At 55.0% G+C, this 10,514-nt stretch overlaps 1 protein-coding gene across 5 annotated transcripts in view; it reads left to right on the top strand.

The window, feature by feature from the left end:
* Nucleotides 1–344: 344 nt before the first annotated feature.
* PITPNM2 (phosphatidylinositol transfer protein membrane associated 2) overlaps nt 345–10,514 on the top strand; it is a 131,186-nt gene continuing 121,016 nt past the window's right edge. For all 5 annotated transcript variants that reach the window (XM_064481268.1, XM_031442574.2, XM_031442575.2 and 2 more), the window contains exon 1: nt 345–440. The gene's annotated coding sequence lies outside the window, so the exon portion shown is untranslated. The remainder of the gene's footprint in view (nt 441–10,514) is intronic.

Below are 10,514 nucleotides of genomic sequence, written 5' to 3'. Positions count from 1 at the left end.
GACGGAGGCGCAGGCCCGCCACCGAGTGAGGGAATGCGAGGCGGGCCCGGCGCGCGCGGGCAGCAGCGGCCGCTGGGGCGCGCGGGGCACGGCGGCGCCGCGGCGTAGAGCTGTCAGGCCGGTCCGCGGGCGCGCCCGGCCCCGCGCCCCGCCGGCCGCCTGCCGCCTCCTCCTCCGCCCGCTGCCCGCGCTCCGAGCGCCGAGACCCGCGGGGGCCGGCACGTGCGCCCGCCCGCCGCCCGCCCGCCGCCGGCCGGGGAGCATGCCCGCGGGGGCCCGGCCGCTCGCCCGGGGCCAGCTGGCGGCGGCGGCGGGGGCGCGCGGAGCCGCGGGGCGCAGCCGGCCGGGCCGGGGCCGCGGGGTCGGCGCCTCCCGGGCGGCGTGAGGCGGCAGCGGCCCAGGGCGGCCGAAGAGGACGGCGCCGAGCCGCGCGGAGCCGGGTGAGTGACTCGCGGCCCGGCTGGAAAGCGGCGCGGCCGGGCCCCCTCCTCAGGCCCGCGGCGAGCACGGGGGTTGGTGCGGGGGCCTGGCTGGGCAGCGGCTCCGAGGCGCCCCGGCCAGCCTGCCGGGTGGGAGGGACAAGTGGGAACCCCAGGCCCCGCCGCCCCTCGCGGGGAGGAGGGTGTGGCGGGCGGGGACCCCAGGCTCAGGAAATCGCCCCCGGCCCGTTCCCCGGGGAGGCGCTGGCCCTCGACTGGGGCCCCCACTGCTAATGCCCGAATTTCCGTCGGTTCCGGCTGAGGCGTGGAGGACTCCCCTCCCCCAGTGACAAGTGTCACAGCGGTCAAGGGGCAGGTGTGTGTGCAGCGCTGGGCCTGCCCCAGCCGGCCCGCGCTCGTGAGGAGGCGGCCGGGAGGAAGTGGTGGCCAGTGCCCTCTGTCCAGCCTTCTGGTCTCACCGCCTCCGGCTGGACAGCCCTCCAGTCCCGGCCTGGCTGGGTGGGTGTGCGTGGCCTGAGCATGAGGTGTGGCCCTCAGAAAGGGGGCCAGGGCTGAGAAGAAGTGCTGCGGGGGGCCCCCTCACTGGAGGAGAATCTGGCCCATCTCCATCCTGTGAGTCTCCCTTTCCTGTTGTAACCTGAGGTGCTGGCTGTGTCTCAGAGCAGCCGGCTTCCTCCCCACCCTCCTCATCCTTTCTCACCCAGGGCGGGGCTGCCGGGTGACTTGGGGAGAGGGAAACTTGTGCCCCCCTCCCCCAACCTGGAATGGACGTTCTGAGGTAACAGAGACTGCTTGCTAGGCAAATGTCCTTTCAACGCAAATCTGGCGCCGTCTTTTCTCAGTGCATTGCTGCCCCTGCGTAAATTCTAGGTCCCTCATCCTACACTCCTCTCCCCACCTCTGGTACACGTGCTGGGGCAGTTCTCCAAAGTGGCCCGCCGGCTCGCCTCCTCCCTTCCAGAATCGAGCTTCTTCAGAGGGGACCTCCTTTGAGCATCTCTCTGGGTCCACTACTAGCTCTTTCCCCAGCTCCCACCTGGGTGCCACTGGGGCTGATAGGCTAGACCTCCCCACCCCCACCCCTGGGGAGAATGTAGTAAATGTTCCCTTCATCTGACTCTCCCCACAGCCAAGCCCCCAGTGTGAGTCATCTCTGCTCTGAACTCCCACTGCACCTTATCTGTGTCTCTTGTGTGACTCTTATCACCGCCCGCCGTATTTTATAGCTACTTTTGTGCCTGGCTTATCTCCCCTGCTGGATTGTGAGCTCCTGGAGAATGGAGGACGGGGTGGAATCTGATTCAGCTCTGGTCCCCAGCCCTGGGTCAGCACCCTGTGCACCTTCAGCGTCTGGATGGAGTAGAAGCCCCCTCCCCGACTTGCCTCCAGGACCCTCATTTATCTGGCTCTGGAACAGTCCCTGTTAAATTTGCCTTCTGTTAAGTGGCTGTATGCTGTGATCGGAGGAGAGTCCCAGGCTTCTCCCTTTGCAGAGAGAAGCACAGTGAGTTAGGAGGGGCTGTTTCTCTTGTAGGGAGTGGCTTGCCAAGCGACTAGGACAGTCCATGCTCTGCTGTGACGATGCTCTGGGTTCTCTGAGCACTGGGTGTGGAATGGACTTCTTTCTTTGGCCTTCCGCCCTCACTGCGTGTGGGAGGCAGGAGAGTAGAGAATGGGACTGTGGGAGTCAAGGTGCCAGGCCTGGCCATCCCATAAGGTCTGTACGTGCTTCACTAAGTCACTTGGTTTCTCTCGGTCTCGGTTGGTCCTATAGAACCTCTACTTGTACGAGGCCCTTGGGGATCTGGGCCCTGCGTCCTCTGCCTGATCAGCTGTTTGCTGCTGGGACCCAGGGCTGTTTTCACTGGCCTTCCCAGGTAGAGTTGATCACCTCCACCTTTGTGCCACCCTAGTCCGATTTACCACATGGAATGGTAGTTGGTGTTACCATGTGCCTCCCTCCTAGACTGGTCTCCTGGGGACTCGGTGCCAAATCTCATTTCTCTGCATCCTCCATGCCCGGCATGTGGCAGGCTCTTAGGAAATGTCTGTTGGATAAATGGTGAGAAGCTGAGAGCCCCTTGTCCCAAGTTGACTGTACAGTCTCTCTCATGGGGACCCGGCTTTGCCTTCCTCCCTATCTCGGGCCTATTTTAAAACCAGGCAGACGTTCTCCTAACCGTCCCATCCGGTTAAGGCTTTCCAACTTGGCCTCCAAGAAGAGCCAGTCATGGAGAATGTGCGGTTAATTTGTAGAGATTAGAAGAGGAAACTTCTGGTGCTTCAAGATCGCTGCCTTGCTGTTTTTGGAAAAGACGCGCAGGGTGGGGGCCGTGTGCTCTGTAATGGAAGGACAGTGATCTCACACCTGCGTCCTCAGCCATGGGCAGGAGAGGCCGTTAGGCCAAAGTGAGCGGTCACATGCTTGCACGCCCCTTCTCAGTCTGCACACAGCCGTCCTGAAACCTGCTCACCAGGACCCCTGCCACTAGACACCGATGCAGCTAAGTGGTCTTCAAGTAGCTTCTCCGCAGATCCTTCCTTTCACTAGGTACCTGGGATGTGATCAGATAGAGTGATGGCAGCTATGGTAAACCCTCATCGGGTTTGCTCTAACACCAGGGGTAACCATAACGTGGGACATTGCCCCTCTCTGCTCAAGTCTTCTTACAGAGTCTCTTATGAAAAATTTCTTTTAGAATTTAGGGTCAGGCAAGCTTTGCCTCTCCCACCCCACAAGAAACTAGGTTGCTTCCTCCTTTCATAATGAGAAGGAAAGTGGGGAAGGAAAACTGGTATTGTGTGGGTGCTGGATGCACACAGTGTGCACAAGGCTCCGTGCACCGTGCACCTGAGTGGTGTTCTTCCTCCATTTTCCAAGGGAAAGAAGTTGAGACACAGGGAGGTCAACCGATCTGCCCAAAGGCTCTCTGGGTTTGTACCCAGTTCTGCTGGACTCTTCCCATTCCACCCACGCTGTCTTTCCGGGGATTCTGGTCACCTCCTCTTCTTGGCTTCTAGGATGCTGGGAGAACAGTGGGATTTTTTCATCTAGGGACTGTGTCCACTTACCCTTGTCACATACTCATTTCTGCTTTCCTTTCCTGTCTGTATGTGTGTGTATGTGTAAATCTGTCTATCTGTATTCTTGATAAGTTATCACAAAAGGTTTCTGGAAAACTGGACAGATAAGTGAGTTGAATGCAATAAGTAACATTGCACCTACAACTTCGGCCACCTCATGGTGTGGTTAGGGAGATGCGCCCCGCGGGTAACACTGAGTGTGTATGATAAGTGTCGCTGACACGGCAAGCAAAGTTCAGAGGAGGAGACTCCTTTTCTGGGAAAGGCGATCAGGGTTGACTTCCTGGAAGAGGTGGGATTTTGAAGGAGGCCTTCCTTGAAGAATGGGTGGAATTTTGAGTTTGTAAAGGTGTGTAGGATTTAGAGTCTCAAATCTGTGGTTATCACCAAGGCCCTACCAGAAAAGGTTCTAGCTTGAAAGGAGAGAATTAGTCTGGAGGGAAAGTGGGGAGCCTGATGGTACCTTTTAAAGTCTTCTCCAGCCTTGATGGAGGGTCTGGGAGCACTGGATCCAGGAGGGCTGCACCCTGTTAAGCATGAGAAAATGATGCCATCAGAGAAGCCACTTGCCCAAGACCTCTCCTGCAGCCTGGAACCCAGGTCCCTCGTTGCCAGCTCAGTGCTGGGTCTTTATCCTGGCGAGGCTGTATACCTCGGGCCTTTTGTCCTGTAAAATGGGTGCAGGGGTACTGCCTTCCTCACACCGAGCCTGGCAAACACCAAGACAGACCCTTGCTAAACCTTTACTGCCAAAGGCAGAAAGAGCGCTGTTGGAGAGGAGAGCTGGCACTCACTTCAGTTACTCATATTAGCAACTGCCCTTGGCAGAGGACGGAAACAAAATTAACCAACAGGCGGGGTTCCAGTAACACACAAATCAAAATCCAAGCAAGATCTTTGGGGAAGAGCATCGAAGAAGCAGTTTTGCACGCTCTCCTCGCTGAGGTCCCAGATCCTTCACAAAGCTTTTCCTCCGTGCCCTGGCCGTCTTGTGGGAAGGTGTCGGGAGCTAAGGGAGCAGGGGGAAAGCAGAGAGTTACTAAAAGCAGCCTCAGGACTCAGGGACCCCGAGGCTGATTTTCATCGTGGAGCGTTGCAGTTAGGCTGGGTGTGGACATGTCAGCCTTCAGCTGCAGGTGTGACGGCCCTGCAGGGCAGAAGACCTCCCAGTATAACGTATCCTACGCCCCGTGTGCACACGGTCCAGGCCCATTCCTGGCAGTTCTGTTCTATAAAGTGAACCACTGCTCTTACTGGGTTAGGTTCCTGCCAGCCTCTGGGCATAATGTGTTTGTCCACCGATCAGTACGTAATGTTGTTTTATGTGTGTTTCTGTTCAAAGGTGCCTTATTTAATATTTATCACTGATTCATTCATTGAACTCAGCCCACAGCACTGTCACTCATGCCTGAGCAAAGCTCATTTGACACGTGTTTTCTCTTTGAGGCACATCCCTTCCCAGCCCTGAGCACTGGACAGCATTTCCACTTCATGCTCGGGGCCATTTAAAATCACCAACAAAAAGCACTTAAGTGTGAAAACCTTGAGACTAAACGGGCCACGGAAAAGACACTTGCTGACAGTTTGAGTTGAAACAGAAGGTGGCAGAAGGCCACCTTGTTTGACCTCTGCTGGGATCAGGCACGCTGGGCGACTCAATTTTTTTTCAGCTCTGTGCCTGTTTGCAAATGACCACGTAAGCCCCGTGATGGGTAATTTTGGGGCTCCAAATAAACTGTAGCAAGTAGGCGGATTCGTAAATCTGGAATCTGTGAATAATGAGTACCGACCGTTTATACAAAGTTGTTCCACAACACAGCATTCCTTAGAGATAAAGAGGGACCATTGCCACACTTTGCAGAAAGGAAACAGGCTCAGAGAGGTAAGTGACTTGCTGGAGCTTGCACAGGTAGCTGGGGCTGAGCCAAGACTTGCATCCACCCCTGGCCATGAGATTCTTTGTTCCTCACCCCCCACCCCCCCTGCAACCAATGCAGGGACCGAGTCTGCCATCTTTGTCATTGTGCCTGTCCCCATGGTAACTCCGGCATCCAGAATGGGACACCTCGTGGACACTCAGTAATTACTTGGTGAATGAAGGCTGGGGCCACAGCTTCTTTTGTCTGTGCCTTCAGTGCCAGAGGAAGGAGACCCCTCCGGGCACAGGCTCCCTCCTTGCCCTCCTATACCCCTTCAGGAGGGGCACCTATCTCCCCTTCCCACAGCCTGCAGGCAGGAGGTGCCCGTGTTCTCGTGCACCAGGGGGTGTCGGCAGCCCCACGTCCAGCCCTCCAACAGAACTGGTCTTTGCTGGGGGGAGCCGAGGGCAGCCCTTCGCCCAGTGGAATGATCCTCTTGAGGAGTCATTTCAGGCCAACTGGTACTTCCCAGGGCCTCAGCCCTCAAATCCAGGCCTTCTGACTCCTGGGAACCTTTCCAAAAATGTTTGCCTGTGTGCCCCGTTAAGACCTGGTACCTAGGTGATGGAGATTATTGCCCTTTCTTCTCTCCAAGTTTCTTTGTTTCCCTTTTCGCAGATGATTCCCAGTGAAGGATGGAATTTTCTCTTTTGGCAGCTGGGGGTCTGGCTGACTCATGGGCTGTGCTGTTGAGCAGAGGAGAGCCCTTTCCCGCCGCTGCCCTGCGGGGCATGAGCCAGGCCCTGCAGCCTCCCGGCCTCACCTGGCCGTGGTCCGCAAAGGAATCAGACCCCAGGGAAGGCCCACCAGGCGCCAGCGCCCTGTGTGAGGCGGGTGGAGGAAGGGCTGCTCCGTTGATGCAGCCAGCTGTCCCTCTGCTATCTCTTCACAGCCCCCTGAAAACCCATCTTGAAGGGTGGGGGGCAGGGGTGTGTCGGGGTAGAAATAGGTGGCTGTTCCCCTTTCCAGCAGGGAACCTTGTCCATCCGCTTGCTCTGGGCTTCCCAGGAGGCTGGGCTTCCCACAGGTCTGGAGGTGGGTCAAGGCTGGTCCCTCCCCTCCTCTGTCCTGCCGGAGGGCCCATTAATTGCTTTCCTGGGCACTTTGTAAGTGTTGACTTTTCACTTGTGGTTTTTTTTTTTTTTTCTTTTTTTCTTCTCCGTAAGAGGGAGAAAAACCAAACATTTTCTGCAATTAGAATTTTTCCCTCTTGGGTAATCACAATGGAAAAAAGCATTTAAGTCCTTTGAAAACCACACAGACATGAGGCTCATGGAGCGGCGGGCAGCGTTCAGTCGGCAGGGACAGCCAGACACGGAGGCTGTTCGGCGGGCTCTCGTGCAAGGAAACAGCTATTCCGCATTTATTTGGGGTTTGCTCCTTGCAGCATATTTCAATTAGCTCGTCAGTGTTGTGCATCTGACAGGCCAAACGTTCACTGTGGTTGAGCCATCTGGAAGGTGGGAGGCCTGCAGCCTTCCCCGTGGCAGTCGCTAACTACCAGTTTAAAGGAAATTTGTTTGATGTGTTTAAGAACCTAACACTAAAACACCATTAATAACAGAAGCTTCCAGAGTTCTGAGAGCACACCCCCTTGTTGAGCCATCAAATGGACCTTCGTACCTTAAGACCTCGTTTTTTTTTTCCCCCCTACACCTGTGACATTTTCCAACACAGCAAAGCAAAGTTCTCAAGTGGCTTAATTAATTAATTGGCCCAGAGCATGATTTGCGTTAACCCAGTGCAGAAGGGGACTCATTAATTTATACCTGGGGGCCAGGCAGCCTGGGCATTTGCTGCCCAGAGTAGCAAGGGAGGCAGTTAGCAGATCCCCACTTCCGTACTCAGCTGAGCTCCGAGCTGTCCGGCGGTAGAGAAAGCCCATTTTATTTCGGGTCCCAGCCTCGGGTGACTCACCAGAGCATCATGAGTTCATGGTGACGACTGCTGTCCAGGGTGGCCTGCCCGGCCCTCCTTGGGTACCAACATGTAGCGCACCGATCACATCTATTTCTCTTTTTATCTCTGTTACTTCTCCCGGCAGACAGTCCTGTTTTCCTAAGGGGGGAAAAGAGGAATTCAGCATCTTAGGAGAATAGGAAGCCGGAAGGAGTGTCGGAAAAAACCAAGTCCAAGGGTTTGACCTTTTAGGAAGAATGACTTTCCATTTCCCTGAAACCTTACCATCCCAGGCTGGGCGTGGAGTGGGACTGAGACTCAGGACACGGCTGTGAACCTGGGGCCAGCTTGTGAAATCTGGAATGTTGGGTTTACCTGAGTTTGTCCTGGTGGACGGGATGTTTGGAGGGTTTGGAAGAATAATGACCCCCATCCTGCACTCAGTCCGGCTGACGCTTAATGGTGGACTTCCCAGATCTTGAGATTCCTGCCCATGGAGAAGGCAGCTCTTCCCTTTCCAAACGGCACCGTAGCCCAGCTGCTCCACAGGCTGAGGGACCTGGGCTTATTTGACTTTGAGTTTCCGGTGCCCGGCTCAGTGGCCTGATAGTGACTCAGGGCCCAATGACTGTTTGGGGGAGGCAGTGGCTAGAGGTCCAGAGGTGAAGTGGTCTTTCTTGTGTGTGCACCTTTTGTGTAACACCCTCCATGGTACAGAGTGCTTTTGTCCTTTGTACTTCATGGACACCCAGAAGTGCTGCTGTGCCCATTTTCCAGGTAAGGAAACTGAGGCTCGGAGAGGTACTGATTCGACACCCAGTGTTTTCATCTGTCAACGTTTCACACGTGGGCACATGCTACAACTCAGGGTGGTTGTGATTTGGGTCAACCGCAGAGGCAGTTACCTGCTGACCAGGATCCTTGTCTTAACTGGGGTCCCTGATTCCTCGAGTTCAAGTTCAGCCACATTCGCGACACGGCCCGATGTGTTATTATGTTGTTATTTTAAATTCATCAGTGTTTTCTGATCTGGTTCAGTCTGAACAGTGCCCAGAAGTTTTCCGTTTGGGTTTGTATGAGGTTTTGTTTGTTTGTTTGTTTGTTTTCTTTTCTCCAGAGGGGAAAATAGACTTTCTCTTCTTTTGTTCTGTGGCTTTTGCTTTTCAAAGAGGCCAAAGGACACCGCAGATGTAGAGACAGGACTGCATGCTCTGGGATCATGGCTGTTTATGTGGTTTTGATGTTCCGAGGGGATCCTGTTGCAGGCACCTGGGAGGCTGTGGTCAGAGCCTGGGTGCGTCTTTGAGGCCTTGGGAGGTGCTGCCTTTTCCTCCCCTGAAGTGAGAACAGCTTTCAGGCTGGCTGAGTGAGGGCTGGGCAGGCGCTCCCCCGTTCACGGGGGTGGGACAGGTGGAGGTTTCAAGAGGGCACAACTCAGAACGAGCCGGGGCTTGTCCAGGAAGGTGGGGGCCGGTCACCATTCACCCTACATTCTCACCTGGGGCTTGGTCTGGATTTTCCCCCTCCCGGCCCACCTTCTACCCTTTTCCTCACTCATTAGAGAAAGAGCAAGGACCCAAAGTGGCCTCATCAGGACACAGCAGGACGCCAAGTAGGGGAGGAAGTGGAGGCGGAGTCTCTGTCCCCCCGCACCTGCACTGCAGTCCTCCCTTGGCTGCTCTGAGCTGGAAGGGCTGAAGGGCTTCTGGCCACTGGGCTGAGGGGAGACTCGGGGGCCCAAGTGGCTTCCTCTGGCTCTGGCCAGGATCCCTTTAGTAAGAGTTAGCAGGTTTGCTTTTCCCTGCGGCTCCCCATGCTGTACAAGCCACACCCTGACTGTGATCATCTTGGTGTAGCTCCCGGGGCCCAGGTGTCCCATTCTGTCCCAAGGGCAGGGCCAAGTGGTGCCTTTATGGCTTCCTCGGAGCACCTTGCCCGGCTCTGAACTTGGAAGAGGGTTCAAGGCAGCTTCTGATGAAAAGAAACTTGGGGAAAGTGGTCTGGCCCACCTGCTCTCCTAGGAGGCTGCCTTCCAGATTTCTCCCCCTGCTCTCACTAGAATCCTGACCGGTGCTTGGAATAGATTCCAAGCCTCTGGTGATACTCAGGTCTGGATGCAGAGGAGAAACGGAGGTTGCAGTGTGTGCGGTGCATGGGAGGGGCAGGAAGGGGCTGCTGGACAGATGCCCAGCAGAAAAAGAGAGTGCCGACAGACCGGGCGAGGCTTTGGCTGCAGGACAAGAGGACTGGAGACCTGGAGATTCCCTTTCCTTTCCTTTTTTTTCCCCATTGAAGTGAAATTCACATAACATGAAATTAACCATTTCTAAATGTGCAATTCAGTGTCATACAGTACCTTCACGGTGCTGGGTGACCACCCCTCTAATCCTAGAGAATTCTCATCACCCCAGAAAGACATCTGACACCCTTTAGCAATCACCGTCCATCCTCCCTCCTCCCCCCAGCCCTTGGCCACCACGTACCTACTTTCTGTCTCTATAGATTTACCCATTCTGGATCGTTCCTGTAAGCGGAACCATGCGATGGGTGACCTTTTATGTCTGGCTTCTTTCATGTAACGTAATGTTTTCAAGGTTATCCATGTTGTAGTACATGTCAGTACCTCATTCTTTTTTTGTGGGTGGTGAAATCCACACAACATCAAATTTACCACTGTAATCATTTTTTCAGTGTACAGTTCAGTGGCATTAAGGACATTCACATTGTTGTGCAACCATCACCACCATCCAGCTCTGGAACTCTTTTCATCTTCCCAAACTGAAACTCTGTCCTCCTTAAACAACAATTTCCCATTTCCTCTCCCCACCAGCGCCTGGCACCCACCCTTCTACTTTCTGTCTCTGTGAATTTGACTCCTCTGGGTACCTCACGTAAGTGGAATCATACAATATTTCTCCTTTTGTGTCTGGCTTCTTTCACTTAGCATATTGTCCTCAAGGCTCATCCGTGTTGTGGCGCGTGTCAGAATTTCCTTCCTTTTTCATGGCTGAGTAATATACCACTATGTGGATAGACCACATTTTATTTATTCATTCATCTGTTGATAGACACTTGGGTTGTTTCTGGGCAAGCAAGGTTTTGACTTTGGCTTGCCTCTGGATGGAGAACAGTGAAAGATAACTGGCCTAGGAGGGCCGAGGGGTCTGGAGGC

This window comes from Camelus dromedarius, chromosome 31 (genome assembly GCF_036321535.1).
Source record: "Camelus dromedarius isolate mCamDro1 chromosome 31, mCamDro1.pat, whole genome shotgun sequence".
Lineage (NCBI taxonomy): Eukaryota > Metazoa > Chordata > Mammalia > Artiodactyla > Camelidae > Camelus > Camelus dromedarius.
Note: the sequence above shows the minus strand (reverse complement) of the source record. Positions and strands in the feature narration are given on the sequence as shown.